The sequence below is a fragment of the Perca fluviatilis genome, chromosome 4 (assembly GCF_010015445.1).
Source record: "Perca fluviatilis chromosome 4, GENO_Pfluv_1.0, whole genome shotgun sequence".
Lineage (NCBI taxonomy): Eukaryota > Metazoa > Chordata > Actinopteri > Perciformes > Percidae > Perca > Perca fluviatilis.
The window spans coordinates 18,096,918-18,117,570 of record NC_053115.1 but is presented as its reverse complement, the minus strand read 5'-3'; the positions used below and the strand labels follow the sequence as shown (position 1 = coordinate 18,117,570).

General features: G+C 40.9%; 1 protein-coding gene and 1 long non-coding RNA gene across 2 annotated transcripts in view; both read left to right on the top strand.

Annotated features, from left to right (window-relative positions):
- bsnb (bassoon (presynaptic cytomatrix protein) b) overlaps window positions 1-20,653 on the top strand; it is a 74,843-nt gene that overhangs the window by 27,281 nt on the left and 26,909 nt on the right.
- Window positions 5,069-6,396, top strand: LOC120557485. The gene is made up of 3 exons (XR_005638973.1): window positions 5,069-5,208; window positions 5,334-5,505; window positions 5,947-6,396. It is a non-coding gene; the product is annotated as an uncharacterized LOC120557485 (long non-coding RNA).

Genomic DNA, 20,653 nt, shown 5'->3' with positions numbered 1-20,653 from the left:
TGAAGTCCAGGCTGTGACTCACCTCATCAGTGTGCACTGTACCCCGGAGCTGCACAGAAATATATGACCCATCTACAGAAAACGGAGTATTATCAAGTTCAATTTAATGGATAATCTCAGTTTTGATTAATCACAGCTCGGGGTCAGCTGAGGGTATATTCCTACCTGAAGTACCCCCTGGTCTTCTGTCATGGTAGGAATCCAGTTGGTGAGAGCAGAGACTTGTAGACTTCCAGAGCCAGGCAATAACAGAGTTTAATTATGCAAATCAAGTCCAATTGAATGATAGCAGTAATAACAGGCTTTCGGCAGAACGCTGGCTTTTTATGGGCGAGCCTTGTCTTCCCAGGCATCTGGTTGTCACAGGCACTAGCACAGGCCATTCATAGATCGCTATGGAAACAGAGAGATAATTTGTTTGTCAGGCGTCCCTTTCATGCTTGGCTGCTAAGATGCTGAGAGTCTACAAAAACTTACAGACTGCTGTTGCTCTGTGTTCATGAGAGACTCTGTTATTACTTATGTGTGTTTTTTGTTGGTGCTCAGATGGCTGCAGCCTCAATCCAGCATAAGGTGCATTCTTTCCAAACCTGTGAACAGTTTTAGTTGTCATTCGATTCCATGTGAGCTGGCAGGTTGGTCACTCCAGAGTGGGTGAGAACCATTTGGACATGGTGTGAGGCTTTGTACTTTGAATCTAGTTTTCTCAGCTTGATTTCCACAGCCTGTTTGCCACATTCTTCCTCCTCGTCCTCTCCTAATCTCTCCAAACTTTTCTGTTTCTCAGTTTCTCAATTTTTAATCTGTGCTCAGTGGCTGAACAACTGGGTAGTGACAACAGTTTACCAATTACAGTACTAGAATTGTATATAAGGACAAGGCTAGCGATATTCAATATATTTGTTATTTTCACAGGGTTTCCGCAGGGTCTTAAAAAGTATTGTGTTCTAGGTCTTAAGTCATTTTAAAAAGGTCTATGTCCATGCAAGGCTACCTCTAATGCTCTGTTTTGTTTTGTTTTTATTCCATGGTGTTGTAGTTCTTTCTTTCGCTAGTCCAAATATCATTTTGCTGTATTAAGACTACAAATGAGACCAACATGCAACTTATTTTGCAGCCAATCAGCTTTCGTGTTATTGGCGCGAGTCTCTTTCGGATTGTACTACAGACATAAAACTGATTTTATTCTTCAGCTTTGGGGAAGTGCAAGTAACTGAAAAAACTGAATTTAGGGCTTATAGTTTATATTGTGATAAAGGTCTTAAATTTAATTAATAATGGTCTAAAATAGGTCTTAAAAAGTCTAGTAAATTTGACTTGGGGAAACATGCAGAAACTTTGTATCAACAAATATCATGAAAAGACCAAAACTAACAGTCCGTCTTCTCTGTTTTGTACTTTTAGTACGTGGCATTAGTTAAGTATGCAAGTTTCTTAACAAATGTTATTTTAACCCAAACCACAATCTTTTCCTAAACCTAACCAAGTAGTTTTGTTGCCTAAACAGGTTCCGCACTGACAAAATAATAAACATAAATAAAAAACAAACAATAAACAAACAAACAAAAAAGTAAAAACAAATCTCTACAAATTGACCTAAATTAATTCTAATTAAACTCTGAAATACTGCGTATTAAGCGCCTTTACCATGTCACACCTAAAGCATGACTTGTAATAGACGTCCTGTAATGACATTTTCTGTAAAGGTTCTTAGCGAGGATTTTTAAAAACGCTTGTGGAAATCAGAAAAATTTTAATATTCATAAAAATACATGTTCTGTCACCCCATGAGTGACACACTGCGTAATTAATTCAGAGCAAATTAGGCTGAGATGTATCATATACATTTTTTTTGCCCCTTTTTAATCTGCGACGAGACGATGAATGCCAGCGTCTGTGCGAGAACAAGTGGAAGAACAGAGGAGGAGAGAAAGGAAAGAGGTGATAGATTGAGGAGGAGGAGGAGGAGGAGGAGGAGGAGGAAGAGAGCGAGAATCAGAGATAATGAGTGAGAGGAAGTGGTTGTTGCTTTGCATAATATTTCACATCAATTAGTGCTGAAAGTCATGTGTGGCTCTGAGTAAATAAGATGTCCTTGTTTTGGGACTGTTTCCTCCCCCATTATGCTTCTCAAGGAGATTAAAACCAACCTTGTGTCATTGCCGTCTCCCCAGAGTATGGTTGCAAATAGAACATGAAATGTTTTCACTGGAGTGTCTGCTGCTCAATCTGATTTACAGTACGCTGCATGTCAATCCTCATCCCTGAATCGCTTGCCTCTCCTTCCACTAGCGCAGGCTACTCCAGCCCACAGAGGCATATACAGCCAGGCCTTAGCTTTTACTTTTTACTTTTTCATACATACATTATGTTTCAATTCCCAGCAGTGCCACTATGAAATTATTTTTCCCATATGCCTAACATTTTGTTCCCACGGTTGGGCAGGTGTACTGATCTGACTCAGTGTGTCTATTATTATGATATAGAAGTGTGGCCTCTGTTTATAGCGCGACAGAGGCCCTGAGTGGATCGCTCGTTAAAGGACTGAATTTTTCACAGAACTGTAGAAAATGTCTAGAGAAACAGAAAACATAGTTCATTAATAATTCAGTGAGGGAGAACATAATAAATAGTTCATGCAGTGTGGAGCAGGGAGAGTGCTGTGTTTGATTCCTCATGTCACATAAGGGCAGTGTGAGAAATGCAAACTTGCAGGTGCATGTTAGTTTTACTGCAGGCGTTTGTTTGTATGCTGCTGAGTATCAGGAGCAGGCTGTATGGTTGGTGTTAGAATCCAATATGATTTATTAGGTAATCAAATGATGTACTTAAACTCACAAAAAGTCTACTTACCCTTTCAGAACATATATTTGGTCCCTCATATCAAACATTACATATTAACTCTGCTGGCAACTCAGAGCAGTTTTATTCCAACATTTAGACTTGCCTCTTCAGTCTAAATACACTATTGAACTACTTCTACCTGTGGTCTATCCTGGCTCTGGTCCTTGGTCACAAAGATTTGGTCTGCCAGAAACAAGTTCTTTAAGTAACGTGTTTACAGCAACATATTTATCTACAAATGACTAATTATTTTACTTTTTATCTACTACTTACCTGCTCATTATGTCACCTTTACCAGCATGCATTTATTGTATATGAGGAAGATGGCTTCCTCATGACACACATGGGCACACTTACATTCTCATTCTGTAATTTTCTCAACTGTGACAAAGCAATTACATTCAGAGACTGCAAAGAGAGACCTTAACAGTCTGTAACACCGTCCGCTGTAACTATATATTGGCTCAGTTTTATGTGCCTAGTACATAGGATGCCGTAAACTGTGTTTAGCACATGATGTAATATTGATAATGAGAAATAGCAGAGATATTGTGTAGCACACAACTTACCCTTTTAAAACTATGTGTACTTTTTTAAACATTTCTTTGCGCAAATTGAGCATAGTGTTGATTAATTTGAAGAATTGCTCATATCCAGTAGCTACTGAGAGCTATACACAGATTAAATCCATGTCTTGAATTAATGATAGAAATTCTATTGATTTCTATTTTTCCATTCAGGACTACAATTTGCTTGAGACTGCAGTGCCCCTGAAGACACACTTGGTGTACAGTGAACTTATGTAAAACATGTATTTTTTTGCAAATGTGTCAAAGCTCTCACACAGAGCCACAGTATAGATGAACTTGTCATTTCCATTCTCAAACATGCTGGAAGTGTTTTCTGAAGGTTGGCACCAGCCTGTGTCTCCCTCAGGAGTCCCATCCAAAGCCAGATGGCTGCCGGCATCATACATCCAAGCCTGCCATGCTCAGCCTGGCTGCTCCCAAAGTGATGATGGTACACCATCACAGATTCAAACACCCACCCGGCCTCAATCAGGCTTTTAATACTTTCATATTCTTTGTGCTGCATGCACTATACAGTATGTGCTTGTAGAAAGCCAAAGCACATAAATTACTTACACAATAATTCAGATTCACACGCCGACATGTATCATGCTGCACATGCCAGAATGCATGTATTCACGCCCACTGAAACTCAATACTGGGAACTAACACATTACACACAGTGGGTCTTGAGTAATATTATAACAAAGAATGCAATATTTGTCAGTTCACTGTAATTGTGAATACAGACACTAAAAAGGTTTTATTTGTAGTTCAAAGACTACCAAGAACAACAGCCTTATATTAGATAAATAACTGATAATTTGTAAATAAAATAATATGATTACCCATAACTACATATTATTGTGATTTTTGTTATTTTAACCATCCATATATTGAATTATGCTACTGACTCCTATTTTAAAATGCTAATGGTACCATCTTGTACTGTGCTCTGCAACCACCCACATACACACACACATACAATATGGACCCCCACACAAATCATTGTACTGTACGTCACCCTCCTATTCTCTTATTTCAAATGTATTAAATGGGGGAACTGTGTGATCCTGACTCACCTCACTGTAAAACTGCCAGTATGCCAAAAGCAGAAATATTTCATTGCTGGCTTGTACCTTATTTTATTTCAACTCTTTCTCAAATGTTTTGTCCCACTCTTACATAATACAGCTTTATGTACTTGGCACAGGTGAAAATGTGGTTGTCTGGTTCTCTTGCCTCTCTTGTTTCAGTTGTAGTCTGGATGTTTCTTTATGGAATCAGATTTGTGACAAAATAATCAAACAAAACTTCTTAAATGCCAAACAAAAAGAAGAATTTGAGAGAAGGACCCCCTTGAAAACGAGATGATACATCTCAAGGGGTTATTCCTAATAAAATGAATTTACATAAATGAATTTACATAGAATAATACTCACTGAAGCAAAAAAAAAGTCATCTCAAAGTAAAACTTCTAACTTGTAAACAAATTATTTGTGTAATTGTGTAAACCAGAGCTCTTCAACAGGGGTTCCGTGACCCCTAGGGGGTCCTCAGAGTTACTGCAGGGGGGCTGCCAAATAATCTTTAAAGCCTCTGAACACCCAAACAGGTGTTTTCAGTTATCTGGCTGATTAGACTCTTTTCAGGTTGAAGGTGGGCCAGAGCTTTGATGAGAACTTATTAGGTCACAAATTCTTTCTACCAATAAGGATGACAAAAGTGTAATTTGTCCCGCCTTAACAGGTGCAACAACACTAACAGTGGACTCAAGGAAGATTTTTTTGCTTCAGTGAGTTTTATTCTCTCAAATTCTTATTTCTGTTTGATATTTCACAAGTTTTGTTTGATTATATTAACACAAATTTGATTCAATAGATCAACACATGCACCCTTCTTCTCTGTCCTCTTCCTCAGCTTGCATTGCTCTACCTCCTGCCTACATGCCCAGTTGGAGACTGCTTGCTGTTGACACATTGATTGAATTGGCAATTACTCCTGGTTGAACCGCTCGCAGTTGACATTGCAACACGGGTACTCAGCCCTCTTGATTCAGTCTACGCTCTGTTGATTTAGCAGCAACAGCAGGGTGAGCATTTTAAAACCCCTGCACATAATAAGACAAAGTATTTGTAAGAGGTGATACAGACACACACAAAAACAGAGACAGGGAGATGGGTGGGTGTGTGTGTGTGTGTGTGTGTGTGTGTGTGTGTGTGTGTGTGTGTGTGTGTGTGTGTGTGTGTGTGGTATAAGGAGCTAATGGTTGAGTTTGTAATCCGTGTTGAGGCAGTGTAGTGATCCCCTTGAGTACGATGCTTAACCCCAACACACCATTGTAAAGATCCACCCACACAAATAAGTGCCATCTGAGAATAGTAAGCCTTGTTGGATGATTAAACCGAGACAATGCCTTTTTAACTTTGTCTGATAAATAAATTAGCGTTACAGAGACTGAAATGGTGAAACAAAGGTTTTACACCTAAATCCTGTATTTCTAAAGAGGTGGTACATGTTTGACAAATTTCAGTGTGTGACTGTGCTGCGGTAGACGAGAAGACAAGAAGATGATGTGATGCACAGCAATGACTGCTTACTGTTGAGATTATGTGGCACCCAGCACAGATGGCTCGCTGGTTTGGAAGCTTAAATGCCACTCACTCTCATCTCTGGGACCTTTGTGTTTGGCAACAGGCTCTGGGCTCAGTCTGAGCTAGAGTCGCATACACTTTGTTTAAACTTCTGTATATCACAGACATGCTGAAAGATCCAGAACAATGCTCTCACAACTGCTTGTACATTAAAGTTTCATTATTTGTGTACTGTATTTCCTGATTCTAAACCTGAGACTGACAGGAAATCTAGGGAAATCTACAATGAAAAGCACCTTTTGACACTGGAATTGCATTGCATGTGCCTTATTCTGCTAATCTTCTATGCACCACGAGTGTTCATTTTTCATGAGATGTCTTTGAGGTCAACCCCGATCTGTTCCAAGCCCAGCCTCCACCGGCAGCAATATCAGCTCTTATGATGAATGACTATCTAGGAGCACAGTGACCAAATTGAACTCAAATGCCCTTCCTCTCCTACCTTGTGCATGAATGTGCTTTGAAGCCTACAAGGGACCTCGGCATTGGCTTAATCACCTCTTCAGAACTCATCATCTTCAACGCCTGGTGGCTATGCTAACAAGCTTTAGCGATGCTCCAGGGGCCCCTGGCAGTGCCGTGTCTATCCTCGTTGTCAGAGCTACAGAGGTGGGCCGGAGCAGTCCTTCTACCCCTGCTACTGGGCCCTCCTGTCTCAACCCATCACTTCACCCGCTTCATCTGTGCTCCCCTCTCTTCCCCGCAGCACCTCAGGCATGCAACTACTCCCTAATGCTGGCATTAGGAAAGAAGGAGGGGGTTAGCTGAGTGTGCGCTATGCTTAGAGGCTGCAAATACTAAAAGGCTGGTGAGATTATGGAATGGAGACGTGTAGTTGTATATCAGGGGAAAGAAAAAACAGACAGACAGAGGGAGAGCTATAATGAAAGGCAGCAGGAGATTGAGAGACAAAATGAAAGAGATAAAGCTGATCACTCAGATATTACATTTAACCCATTGCTAATCTTCTCAGTGCTGCAGCTGTCGGACAGCAGTGGAGACCAGATCAGTTGTGAGGGTCTAGGCTGCTGCTCTGAGCAGGGGCCTGACAACAATATTAACAATGGCAAAAGCAGCATTAAGATCGTTACACTCAGCTGAGAGAAGGTCCTCCCACTGCCTCCATTAGTGAAGGCGCTGGGGCTCCACTACCAGTGCAGCCTACTGATGGGGCGTTACACAACAACTAAAGGAAGGGTAATGGTTCTTAAAGGTCCAATATGTAATATATTTACTGTAATAAATCCAAAAATGACCCCAATGCGTCATCAGATATTAAGGAAACATGCTAAGTTGAAATATTATTTTTTCCGACAACAATGCTAATGCCAGTATTTTATCCTTTTGAAATTTCCGTTCCATGACGGAATGTCTGTTTGTGTTTGGGCCTGTGTGTTGGCCAAGCTGGGGTGCCAGATATACCTGTAAAAACGTAAACCCAGCGGCTGTAACGTTACTACAGCCATGAAAGCAGCAAACATAGAAATGGGATCAACGGAGATAGATTCTACCCGACCTAAAAAAAAAAACAGCATGTTTCTAACAGTTGAGTGACCAGAGTCGTAACAAACACCGGGTAAATATTGGAGATGTATTTGAAAAATGGAGACAGCTTAGAGCCCAAAAGGACGCCGAGTTGGTTAATTTCCTCCTGAACAGGTAAGCATTAGCTTCAGGCTAATTTATCACGGCTACAAGGGACGGGCATTTTATGTAATTTCAACATTTGTGTACTCACATTGAATTATATTGCTATTGTACCCGATTCAGTTACTAACGAAAACATTTGAGACAGCCAGTGAAGTGATCCCAACTGGTCCAGGCTAATGCTAACCCTGCTAACTGCTGACGTTACCAGAGGACCAGGCAAGCGGGCCATGGCTGTTTACAACATGTAGCCTGTTCAGCGGCCGTAGCCGACAACTGTGAATTATTTTAAGCCAAATCGGAAAGAGAGGGCCGTGAGTTTACAGTGTGTTTAGCGATTGTTGCCGTAATTCTAAGCCAATAAAGTGTGTTCAGTCGGGTGGAGAGGACGGCGAGGTTGTGGTGTTTTTAGCGGTTCCTAACGTAATTCTAAGACAAAAAAGTGTGTCTGTCAGTTGGGTACAGAGCTCCGCGCGAGTATGGGATTTTATGACTGTCAATATAGCCAGCATCTAACGTTAGCTACTCCGCTATGCTGTGAAGTAATGTCTGGCTATGTGATACAAGCGACTAGCAACATTGTTGTGGATGATGCAGTCTCAGCCTGGCAACCTCATTGAACTTCGAGTCTGGGGAGGAGGGGGCAGAGGAGACGACTATCTCCAGTATTTTGAATTTGTGCTGCAGTAACTATTTTAAACACTAGCTGTCAGTATTACATATTGCACCTTTAATGGGTTCACTTGGTCACTGTTGATTTCTTATAAATACCTAACTTCACCAACCAACACATACAGGGTTATTTTGTGTAAAATGTGAATGTATAGTTTTTTTTTACTGCAAAACTGGATTAGGGATCCCTCTGCTTTGAACCAGTTAATGTGCAATAAGATGCAGTAAAGATGTCAGATCAATCCACTGCACTTAATGCATCTTCAACTTTGCTGTCTCTCCTGAGAACCACTCACAACTCACCACACAGTGTGCCACCTTTTTTATCCTTCCACTAACTACTAAATTACACCAGTAGCCTACAAAGAAGTGAAATGAGATTAATTTGCCATGGACATGTCATCTTCTTAAATGGTTTAAATAGTCCCCATACAATACATTTATTAGTTAATGTATTCCTGTATTATCAGTAGAAAGCCATTTGTTAGACAAGTTGCTAGCTTGAGACAATAAATGAATGATTTTCAGACAAAGTATGAGACAAGCCTAAAGTGACAACCAGTTTATCCTTAAATTAATTATTTCTTCAGGAAATGTTGTTTTTGCAGTTTCTGTACTTTAAAGGCCCTGATGACCTAGTTATTTAAATCAGCGTCTTACTATGAGCAATGAGGATCTACATGATCACAGGTTGTTATGCCAAAGTTACAATAGTTTTTTTTTTCTTTCTGTGCTCTTCTCCATGATTTGAAAGTGGGCAGGACTGAGTTAGAAAACTATGATGTCACACATTCCTGAACACCAATTAGGATTTAGCTGTGGCTTTGATTGCCTTGCATTTAATTTTAGGGGCTTTTAAAAATACTTGTCAATATCCTTTTAATCTAGGTCATACATCTGTGTCTCATTAGGTATATGTTTTAGTGTGTATCTTCGTTTCGTAAGTGTTCATAAAGACTTGCCTTTACCATTTTCTTTGCTTAAGTTAAATTGCTACATAGATTTTACATAAATTCTTACTGGTTTCTTGTGTAGGACCACAGTCCTGTGACTGCTGTCGTCTTTAATTGACATTTCGTATAGTGGATTATGTCACTCCATTTTAGGAATTCACTACTTACTTCTCCCATACAGTATGCACAAGTTCCACGCTCACTCAAAGGATGCTGATGCGCATACAGAATTGCTAAGTTAAAACATATACAGTGCCTTGCGAAAGTATTCGGCCCCCTTGAACGTTTCGACCTTTTGCCACATTTCAGGCCTCAAACATAAAGATATAAAACTGTAATTTTTTGTGAAGAATCAACAACAAGTGGGTCCCAATTATGAAGTGGAACGAAATTCATTGGCTATTTCAAACTTTTTTAACAAATAAAAAACTGAAAAAGTGGGCGTGCAAAATTATTCAGCCCCTTTACTTTCAGTGCAGCAAACTCTCTCCAGAAGTTCAGTGAGGATCTCTGAATGATCCAATGTTGACCTAAATGACTAATGATGATAAATAGAATCCAGCTGTGTGTAATCAAGTCTCCGTATAAATGCACCTGCTCTGTGATAGTCTCAGAGGTCCGTTTAAAAGCGCAGAGAGCATCATGAAGAACAAGGAACACACCAGGAAGGTCCGAGATACTGGTGTGGAGAAGTTTAAAGCCGGATTTGGATACAAAAAGATTTCCCAAGCTTTAAACATCCCAAGGAGCACTGTGCAAGCGATAATATTGAAATGGAAGGAGTATCAGACCACTACAAATCTACGAAGACCCGGCCGTCCCTCTAAACTTTCAGCTCATACAATGAGAAGACTGATCAGAGATGCAGTCAAGAGGCCCATGATCACTCTGGATGAACTGCAGAGATCTACAGCTGAGGTGGGAGACTCTGTCCATAGGACAACAATCAGTCGTATACTGCACAAATCTGGCCTTTATGGAAGAGTGGCAAGAAGAAAGCCATTTCTTAAAGATATCCATAAAAGGTGTCGTTTAAAGTTTGCCAAAAGCCACCTGGGAGACACACCAAACATGTGGAAGAAGGTGCTGTGGTCAGATGAAACCAAAATCGAACTTTTGGCAACAATGCAAAAGCTTATGTTTGGCGTAAAAGCAACACAGCTCATCACCCTGAACGCACCATCCCCACTGTCAAACATGGTGGTGGCAGCATCATGGTTTGGGCCTGCTTTTCTTCAGCAGGGACAGGGAAGATGGTTAAAATTGATGGGAAGATGGATGGAGCCAAATACAGGACCATTCTGGAAGAAAACCTGATGGAGTCTGCAAAAGACCTGAGACTGGGACGGAGATTTGTCTTCCAACAAGACAATGATCCAAAACATAAAGCAAAATCTTAAATGGAATGGTTCACAAATAAACATATCTAGGTGTTAGAATGGCCAAGTCAAAGTCCAGACCTGAATCCAATCGAGAATCTGTGGAAAGAACTGAAAACTGCTGTTCACAAACGCTCTCCATCCAACCTCACTGAGCTTGAGCTGTTTTGCAAGGAGGAATGGGCAAAAATGTCAGTCTCTCGATGTGCAAAACTGATAGAGACATACCCCAAGCGACTTACAGCTGTAATCGCAGCAAAAGGTGGCGCTACAAAGTATTAACTTAAGGGGGCTGAATAATTTTGCACGCCCAATATTTCAGTTTTTTATTTGTTTAAAAGGTTTGAAATATCCAATGAATTTCGTTCCACTTCATGATTGTGTCCCACTTGTTGTTGATTCTTCACAAAAAATTACAGTTTTATATCTTTATGTTTGAGGCCTGAAATGTGGCAAAAGGTCGAAAAGTTCAAGGGGGCCGAATACTTTCGCAAGGCACTGTATGTGCATCCATAATGCACAACCTGTCTGAAAGACTAGTGTAGCATTAGTAGACGTATATTTTTGCTGGACTCATTCCATTAAAGTTATCACCTGACTAGACGCTGGTGATAGGTTACAGCTATCTAAAAGATAAATGTGGGATACATGAATTGTATTTGCTTGGCTGATAGCTGTAGATTTGCCTGGCATGAATATAAGAATCTCATCTAAAATGAAACCGGGCCGAGGAGACAGCCTGATTAACTTGTCCTGGGGACAGACATATGCGATAAGACACATGACTTGTTTGGGCTCGGCTGCCAACCACAGTGTGAAATAGGTTTGTTTGGCTGCAGCTTGATTAACATTTTGGAAACTAGATGTATGTTTAGAAGTTTGACTGTTGTTTTTGCCACTGACTTTATTCTGCTTTTGCCTCTAAAGAGTTTTGCAAAATGCACATCTGAATGTTGAATCTTCCCGTGTGTCCACAGGAGTGAGCAAATCACCCATGGCATCACCCATCCACTGTATGGATGGGAAATAGGTAGGTAGGTAGAAAGGTAAAACGACGACACATCACTAACTTCTTATTGTACTAACTGCATTAGACAGTTTGACCACAGAGAGAGGTGCATTCACTGAACTAGGCTGAGCTGCGTTCTGCCACTCTAGGTGCTTTTAAGCAAGATTGCAGAGGGATGAACACTGCAATTCATCTTGTATATTCTCAGAGCAAATTAGCAGAGCTTTGCTAAAAGGCTTTCCAAAAACAAAAAAACAAAATAAGGAAATAGTCAAATACCATCCTTTGCCTTCAGAACAACTTTGTCCTTTGAATGCTGTCTTACAAGTCCTGAAGTGTGTCAAGTGGGATATTGGATTGTTCTTGTCCTCTAGGAAATATTTTACTTCTTTGAGGGATGAAGGAGGTGGTTCCACAGAATCTTTCTTAAAGATTCAGCTATATTTAGACATGGTGGAGGCAATGGATTAGGGTTATTATATGCCATGTTTAATAGCTTAGGGCCTCATATATGATGGTGATTTGGCAATAGTCAGTTTTTATGGATTTAAATAACTCTTGGGTTGTTTTAAGGTGTCATTCAGGTTGTTGTCGGAAATCGCATGCTATGCACTACATCCTCAATATGTTTACTATTACAGCATATTTTTGTGTGAAGAAACAGTAGTATGTATCTTTTTTGGACGCATTGAGCTGTAATAAACACATCATAACCTCCTTGCTGGCTGGAAATGCATTAATACGTGGTTAACCTAGCCAACCTCAGCTCTACTGGCATCTCCAGATTATGCTTAAGTGCGCAACGATTTTATATTAAATAGCGTCAGTTACATTCAAGCCATTGCCAAATGAGTTGATACAAAGCTAATTAAGCCTATCAGCTTCACAAAACTCTCTCTGTATTTCTCTGTATGGTTATGTTTACAAAATAGTGTGGTCCGGGGACTTTCGCGCGCAGAAGCTCGAGTGATGCGTTTTACGTCACCGAGAAAGACAACAGCAGCGTTCAGCTTTGGAGACATTACCTCTTCTGAAGAGTCTATCATGTTTTTTTAATCCTCCGTGTTAGCAACTGCATGGTCTACACATGATTTACAGAAACATGACGTATAATTATTGTGTACTCTCTAGCGCTACATAGTGGACAGAGGAAGTGTTACTAAATTTGCAATACGTCATTTCCAGTACCATGCACTCCACCCAGGAAATAATGTCTAACTCATGCACGCAGTATCAGATGGTTATGAAATCCACAGCTGCATCAACTGGTGTCCGGCAAGTACCCCCGACATGCTGGGAGGGGTGAAGGCCTGTGTATCGCTGCTTGCAGCTTTAATCGCATTTCTGTTTAGTTTCGATTTTTAAGTCATATGTCTTGTTGTTATGCTGTAGTAGTATAGTGTTCTTATTGCTGCTGAAACACTCTTGATAAAAAAGGTTAAATAAAAAAATGTCAATTGTACATATTCTGTATGATTCTTGCAGGTTTTTTTTTTTCCTATGGAGATGGCTGCTGATACTTTTACAGATCCAGAACTGTAACACACAATGTGTTTTAAAGGTATCCTGTAGCTTCCTTCAAATGCACACCTGCCCAGATATAGCAGAAAGGGTAGAAAGCAGAAAACATCATCCACCAGTCTGTGTCTGTGTCAGACTCACTTCAGAAAGAAGATTTGTGATTAAAAACAGGCTTTCAGACAAAATGATCTTGTGGGATCATTTGGATGTCTTGGTGCTTTTCACAGTGTCTTATTTATGAATTGAGAGCCCCCTACAGAGGCAGGACAGTCTCACCGATGTGATCGGCCCCTGTGTGCCTGGGCACCTGTTGCCCCCCCGTTGAAACAAATACAAACAGACAGAATAAGTAAATAAAGAGCAGAAAACATGACCTAACCCTGTGCTACCCAGCCCCTGGAGGGACAGCAAAGACACACATCCTTAATGGCAGATGACACCCTGTTGTCCTGCAGCAACACAGTTTGCTGGAGAAATAAGTTATTTCACATGTAGACCTAGCCTAGAAATCTAGACGCACCCTAGTGGCAGCAAATTTATTTGGCAGCCCAGGGGGGTCTAGGCACTCTCCGTTGGCTTGGGAGCTGGAAAAACCAAATTCTGGTCAGGCCAATCACATCGTGTATAGAGTCGGTGGGCGGGCTTATGGCTGCTGCTGCTGGGAACAGCGGTCTTCTGGAAGACTTGGAGTTAAGCTTTTCTTTGAGAAAAGAACAAAGAACGGCACAGAAGTAATTCTTAAAGAAGGAAGATGTGTTCGGAGTTTTGCCGACTGGATACGGCAAAAGTTTAATCTATCAACTAGCTTCGCTATCCTTCTTCGTTGCTCTGCCTGGTTGTAGCGCTATCCTATTGCGTGCAAAGAGAATTTGAAAGACAACCATTTATCCCGCCCCTCGGATTGAGCCCTGTCAATGGGGAGTTCCCAGACCCAACATCTTGATGTGGGTCTGGCTTGTCAGGCTAATGTAGACCGCCACTGTCTTGGAAATCTCTTTGACATACAGTTTGGTAATATGCTTGTGTGTGCACATTAGTCGCGTAATAATCAAGTAAGGGATAGGGTTAGCTTTAAAGATCTGCTGCTCTAATCATTTTCCTATGCAAAAAAATGACATTAATTAGTTTATGCATGTCTCTCTTTTTACAGCATCACACTACAGATTAATTTTGTTCGGCTTGTCAGTTGGTCAATCGATCTACCACTTTTGTCCAGACTGATATCTCAACAGCTATTTGATGGATAGCCATGATATTTTGTAGAGACATTTACGGTTCCCAGAGGATGGAGCGTAATGACTGTGGTGATCCCTCAACTTTTCATCAGCCATCAAGTCAAATTTTCAATTTGTCCAGTTCTTAGCTAATGAAATTCCAGTCAGCTGAGCTGTACTTTGTGTTTAGTGTTAATTAGAAATGTTGGGCATGCTATATGCTAAAAGAAGATGGTGAACATAGTAAACATTATACATGCTAAAAATAAGCATGGTAAAATTGTAATTGTGAGTATGCCAGCATGCTGACATTAGGAATTCCCTCAAAGCACCACTTTGCCAAAGGACAGTGTGAGGCTGTAGACTATTTTGAATGTTATTCCAATGTGTAAGAAATGTAACCTTTTTCAGATTAGTTTATTTTTTTTAAATATAAAATGTGCATCTAGGTAGATTAAAGCAGGACACAGTCAGGGGCAGTTCCGCTTGATTCAAAATGAGATTCTTCATGCTTTGAATGTGACCTTGCTCAGACAGATTTTATATTATTCTAATAAAAATAATCTGCAGCAAATAAGTACATGCCGGTTAGCCTATTGAACATGCCACTACCTCTCTGAGGTAGAAGAAGGAGTAGGACAGTGTAGTATGGAGATGCTCTGAATATGGCCTAGTAAAACACATTGACAATATGTTGTATGTATTTATTTTGAATGCACTGTGTGGAACTGTATATGTGTGACTGTGCCTGTTGAGTCCTGCTTGCTCAGTGGATGATCCTTCATTTCCTCTCTAATCCAGAGGCCTGGCCACATGTCCCCATTGAAGGAGTCCCGGGGGATTAACCTATATACCTGCTGACTCTTACTGACCTGTCACAGCCGTGGTGTGGTGTGGCACAGCCTGGCACACTGCTGTGACATGTGTTCACTCACGCTTTGCACTGCGCACTTGGTAGCTTTAAACCACTGTTCATTCAGACTGTGCATAATAGAAATGGATACGGTGGTTTAAAAGCTCTGATAGGGCTTTAATAGAGTAACCTGCTCTGCTGATCTTTGATTCTGCAACTAGATTGAATACAGTGAGTATGGTTATTTGAAGTGAATTTTATTTTGATTGAATGTAACATTTGACTGTTGCATTTTCATTTACATTTGCTGATGTCCGTACTTAACATGCAGTGTGTTTAGGTGTTCCTATGCTCCATTACTGGTATTAAATGTGTGTCTTTGGGTTTGGGCAACAAACTGCGTGACATATATCCCCATTCACCTGAAACTCACCCAATTCACACCTGCTTGGCAGCGCGCCCCTGCGCACGTGGTAGTTAATAATTCACACTGACCCTCTGCTAACCTGACCTTCACTTGTTACAAGTTAATTATGACCTCCTCTGTTGTATGCCTCATTAGTCTCTGTGAGACACAGAACTTGAATTGTTATCATGATGATTTCTGCCTTAGTTGTTACATAGTTGTCATCTTTAAGGCCGGTGCTTTTGTTGTGCACTGTCAAAGCAAGATTACATTCAGGTTATGACGTGGCTGTTTTGATGGTAAAAAAACAAATTGGAAAGCTACTGTTGAATTATTTTGGGATAACTTATGATAGAAGGAGGGTTGACAAAGTTTGACATTCAGAAGTAAAACTTTGGTGAAGACGATTACACATGATGCGTGACAAATGTTTTATATTGCCATGCATTGCTACCATGCTTCCATTTGCTCTTTTTCCTTGCAGAAAGTTTTATAGCTCTCTTTCTAACATTGCCTCAGTTTTCTTTTACATTTGTGATCTCTATTGTGGCATGAAAACAACGACATAGTGTGAATTGATCTTTATTTCCTTCCTGGTAATAAGCACCTAAAATATTATATCTCGGTGAGGTTTGTGACTGCGTTTAATGATAGCTGACATTTCTTGCTCACAGCTTGTGGTCTGATTTCTGGCAGAGACACCATGCAGGGTCAGACTCTTGCTGTGAGATGACTGACAGCGAGAGGTGAAATTACTGAGGTTGTGCATGCTACACACAGTCTGCTCGCACATGTGTTCGTACACTTTGCTGATCAGCATACCAAAATATGTGTGTATGTTTGTATGTCAGAGGTGGGTCAGGGTTGTGTGACTATCACCACCAATAGTGCATGGAATAAGAGCTAAGATGTTATTAAAAAGGTTGGTGGTAAATATGCAGCCCACTTCAAGTGCAATATTTAGCAGGATGCTTGAATCAGACTCTGTAAGTGCCCTGTTTGTTTTTCTGTTCTGCGCGTTCATGTTGTGTGGGTGTGTATGCTCCCACGGGGCTCCATATCTCTCTATGAAATGTTGCTCTCTCTGGCTCCCTCCATGGGTAAGAAGTATTAAAGCTCTCCATCATATTCTTGCCTCACCAGCATTTAGGCTCTGTAGGTCTGTTATCTGTGCACATTTCTGGCAAGCATTACTTTTGTGCATTTTGGCCTTTATATCATGGTTACAACTAAACAAAGAGACATTCTGGGATTTATGACCAGGATTGTGAGTTGAGCTGTTGAACAATGTGACCTTCAATTTTAGCCTTTTGGAGAAAAGGCCAGGTATTTTAAGGCAGATCACAGAGTCCACTTGGGGCATTCTTAGTAGTTTTTTCTCCCTGAAGAAAAAGCTTTTCAGTTGTCACCTGTTGTCATATAGACAAACTCCCGCTGTCAAAAAAGAGACTGCATAGCTGCATTTCAGCTAGAAAGTGGAATCACTGGTCCACTGGGATGGAGTATGCAAAATAAAGTAATCGCTACTTCAGTATTACTTAAAAGAAAGACATCAGGACAAAGGAGGTACATAAAAACAAACATTTAATTACCTGAAACAATACATGTACTGTCTCAAATTACCATGTTGTTTTTAAAAATTGATTTACCAAGAGGCAGTCCTAACATGTTGTCGCAACAAATATATGACACTTCTCTACAGTATGTGACAGTACCTAGTTTTATACAGTCTATGGATAGTATGCAGACTGACAAAGTTAGCAACTAGCTGGTAAACACAGCGGAGCATTTAGCAACTAAAGAGCCACATATTTCCCTCAGGAGTTGGTGGAAAGCAAACCGGTGCTAAAAAGAGAGGGACTTACATTCGCCAGATGGTCATAAAACCCCTGCCTCCAAATGAATAGAAGATTGCCATATCATCTTTTGTTTTTGGCTGCTTGCAAATGGCCAAAAGAATAACAGTTATTTGGGTTTAATGCACAGTATCCTGTTTGAAATAATGCAATTAATTTCAGAATATGTTTTTATACTTGTGAGCTCTTGTGAGGAGTCTTGCACTTGTGGAAGTGTGTAATTGATTGATTAGCATGTAAACTACAGACAATAAACAAAAATGGCAGTTTGAAGTCCTCTTTTGAGCTCTGGAGGACCATCCTGCAGGGGTTTGCAATTTACTTTTACCTCCTCTGTGCAAGTTTGTCTGAAGTAAGTTGACTTCTTTTTGTACTTATTTTTTTTACAACTTCAAAAAATGCTACTTTGAGAGCTTGATCCTATTACATTTGATAAATTTTTGCTTTTATTGGATCATTCCAAATTGAGAGAGACAGTAAACATAGTTTGATTTTAATTCAGGATGGTACACTCCTTAATCAAATGAAGCTCCATCTGAGCGCTTAAATTTGTCATTCACATACCTGCTTTCAGCTTAGCTTGTCATTAGGGGTCTGGATAATTAATATACTTTCCTTTCTGCATTACATAATTTGGTGAATTTATACTCATATACACTTGCTTAGACAGACGCATGTGCAGTCGCACGCGTGTGCACACACACACACACACACACACACACATTAAAGCTAGGTTTATGTTCGCCGTGGTGTTCCCGGCACTAGGCCATAAAATGAGGTCACCGCGTCTGTTGTTTCCAGTGCAAAGGCTCTGCAAGTTGTCACTGCGCATGGTCGTGCACCTCTGAATTTTTGAACCTTGGTGGGCGCTGTGCTTTCCGTTTCAACATGGTCAGCTGGGAAGAAGACCGAGCAGGTTCGCCTGTACAAACATCTGTATGATTCCTAATGTACAGGCTACAGGGAGACACATGGCATTAAATATGTGTAAGAGAGAGACAAACACACATGAGTAATCGGGCTGTAATGTCTCAGCAAGGTCCTCTGAGAGTGGGATCAATCTATGAGAACAGGATCAATCTCTCTGACCTTTTCCTTGTGGTAACCTACAGTGTTCAATCTCTCATTAATTTGACAGTGAAAGGGCAGCTTTTCCAGCTGTGAGCTGACAGGAACATCACTACACTGCCAGTGTTCACACTATTCAACTTTCACTCACTAACTGCTCTCTCAACTACACTCTTGGTACCTTGTCAACTGAAATAAAAAAAACAAAATGTATTTGCTATTGCGTCAAACACACTAAACACTGTTGCTTCAACTGAGCTACTATTCAACGTTTGTGGACTTCATGCACTTACTGTACGTACACACCGCCGCCGACTTGAGCTTCTAAAGATACCGGAAGTCATTCATTTTCAATGGAAGCTGGCTTCTCTCAGCTGCAAGGAGCGTCAAATCTGTCGGCATCGCGTTTTGGGCGTTTTGAGTGTCCAGAGCGTTAATCAGAAAGTTGAACCAAAGAATTTCTAATATAGGAAGAAGTTCCACTCTCTCGTTACTTCCGGCTTCTGAACTGGTTGCAGTTCCACCAGAGTTCCATATAGGGGGCGCTCACAGGCCAGTGCAGAATGAATGGGGCTCTATGGAGCTATACCCCTCAAAATCCACTTTTCTCAGGATATAATTTTTTGTCTAGTAATTTGAATGTTGCATTCGAAAGGGGAGGCTATGAAAATACACACTACTTGGTGTCGTTTTTTTGTTCTAAAAAGCCTTTTAAAATGTCAATGACGTCATACACATATACGGCCAGAGATACTGCTTTACGGCAAGCTCTGAGTCGCTTCCTTTTTTCTCTCGAGGCATCGACAACACAGCTGACAGGTTAGACTCTCCCTGTTAATACATGTGCTAGAAAGAGGTTTGCTAATGTTTTAAAGACCACGCCGAAATATTCACTCTGACATTCAGGCTCTGCTTCGGATGCCGTCAAGCGGATCTCCGATCGTAATCACTCCTTCACTGACCAATCAGCATTCATTAGCAGAATGCTAGCGTGTTATGGGCAACAATGACTCCCCCTGTAAGAAATCAAAAGGACATAAGTACTCGTTCATTCAACTTTCGACCTATAACCCATGTTGAACTTGCAAAAACTACAATCAAATCTGAGGTTTCTCAACGACAATCAGGCGAAAGAGACACATTTAGCCGTCTAGCTCCATAGAGTCCCATTCATTCTGCACTGGACCGCGATCACCCCCAGTGGAACTATGGTGGAACTGCAAACAAAATCGGTACAATGGGGCTGAATAGGGAGTGGAACGGCTTTCCGTAGACCGGCTTTGGTTGAACTTTGGTCAACTTTATGGTAATGAGCTATGACGCGGTTCAGCGGCAAGCAGCGGCAAACGGCAGCAACCAATCGGTATATAGACGTCCTTCGAGCTGGCTGATTCCGGAGAAACATACGATGTAAACTTTTGTTTCTACCAAGACATTAGTTCCGTGAAAATAGAGGAAAATATCATAATCGCCGTTGCTGGGTTCCTCTATCATTTATGATATGACATTGTTTGCGTCTAGGGACCAGTAAACGTTACCTGCCGTCACATGGTCTCTAAACAGTCTGCTCACGGTGAAGTCCTGCACGGATCAACAGCTGGCGGCTGCTCGCTCTGCCTGCATTCTGCTGGGGTTCAGCGGCTAACGAGCGAGCTAACTGCTAACAGACACCGCCGCAACCAAAAAATTCTGTCATTATATATGCAATTAATAAAAGGTTTCTAGTGTCAGTGTATTGGCCGTGCAGTGGCTGCTTGTTCTTTTTCTTCAATCGTGTGTTGAACATGATCGAAGAATGCTGCCACGTCAGAGCGGCCAAAGCGTCAAAAAGCTTCCCTGTACTTTTTGACAAGCGTCCTTGATAGGGCGGCCAGAGCTTCTTTACAGCTCAAGTCGGCGGCGGTGTGTACGCGCAGTTACTGTAAGATGATTTTCTGGGTGCATCCTGTAATATTTACTTCAGATACTCAATGTGATTTTTATAGTATTTATTGTTTATTGTTGTATG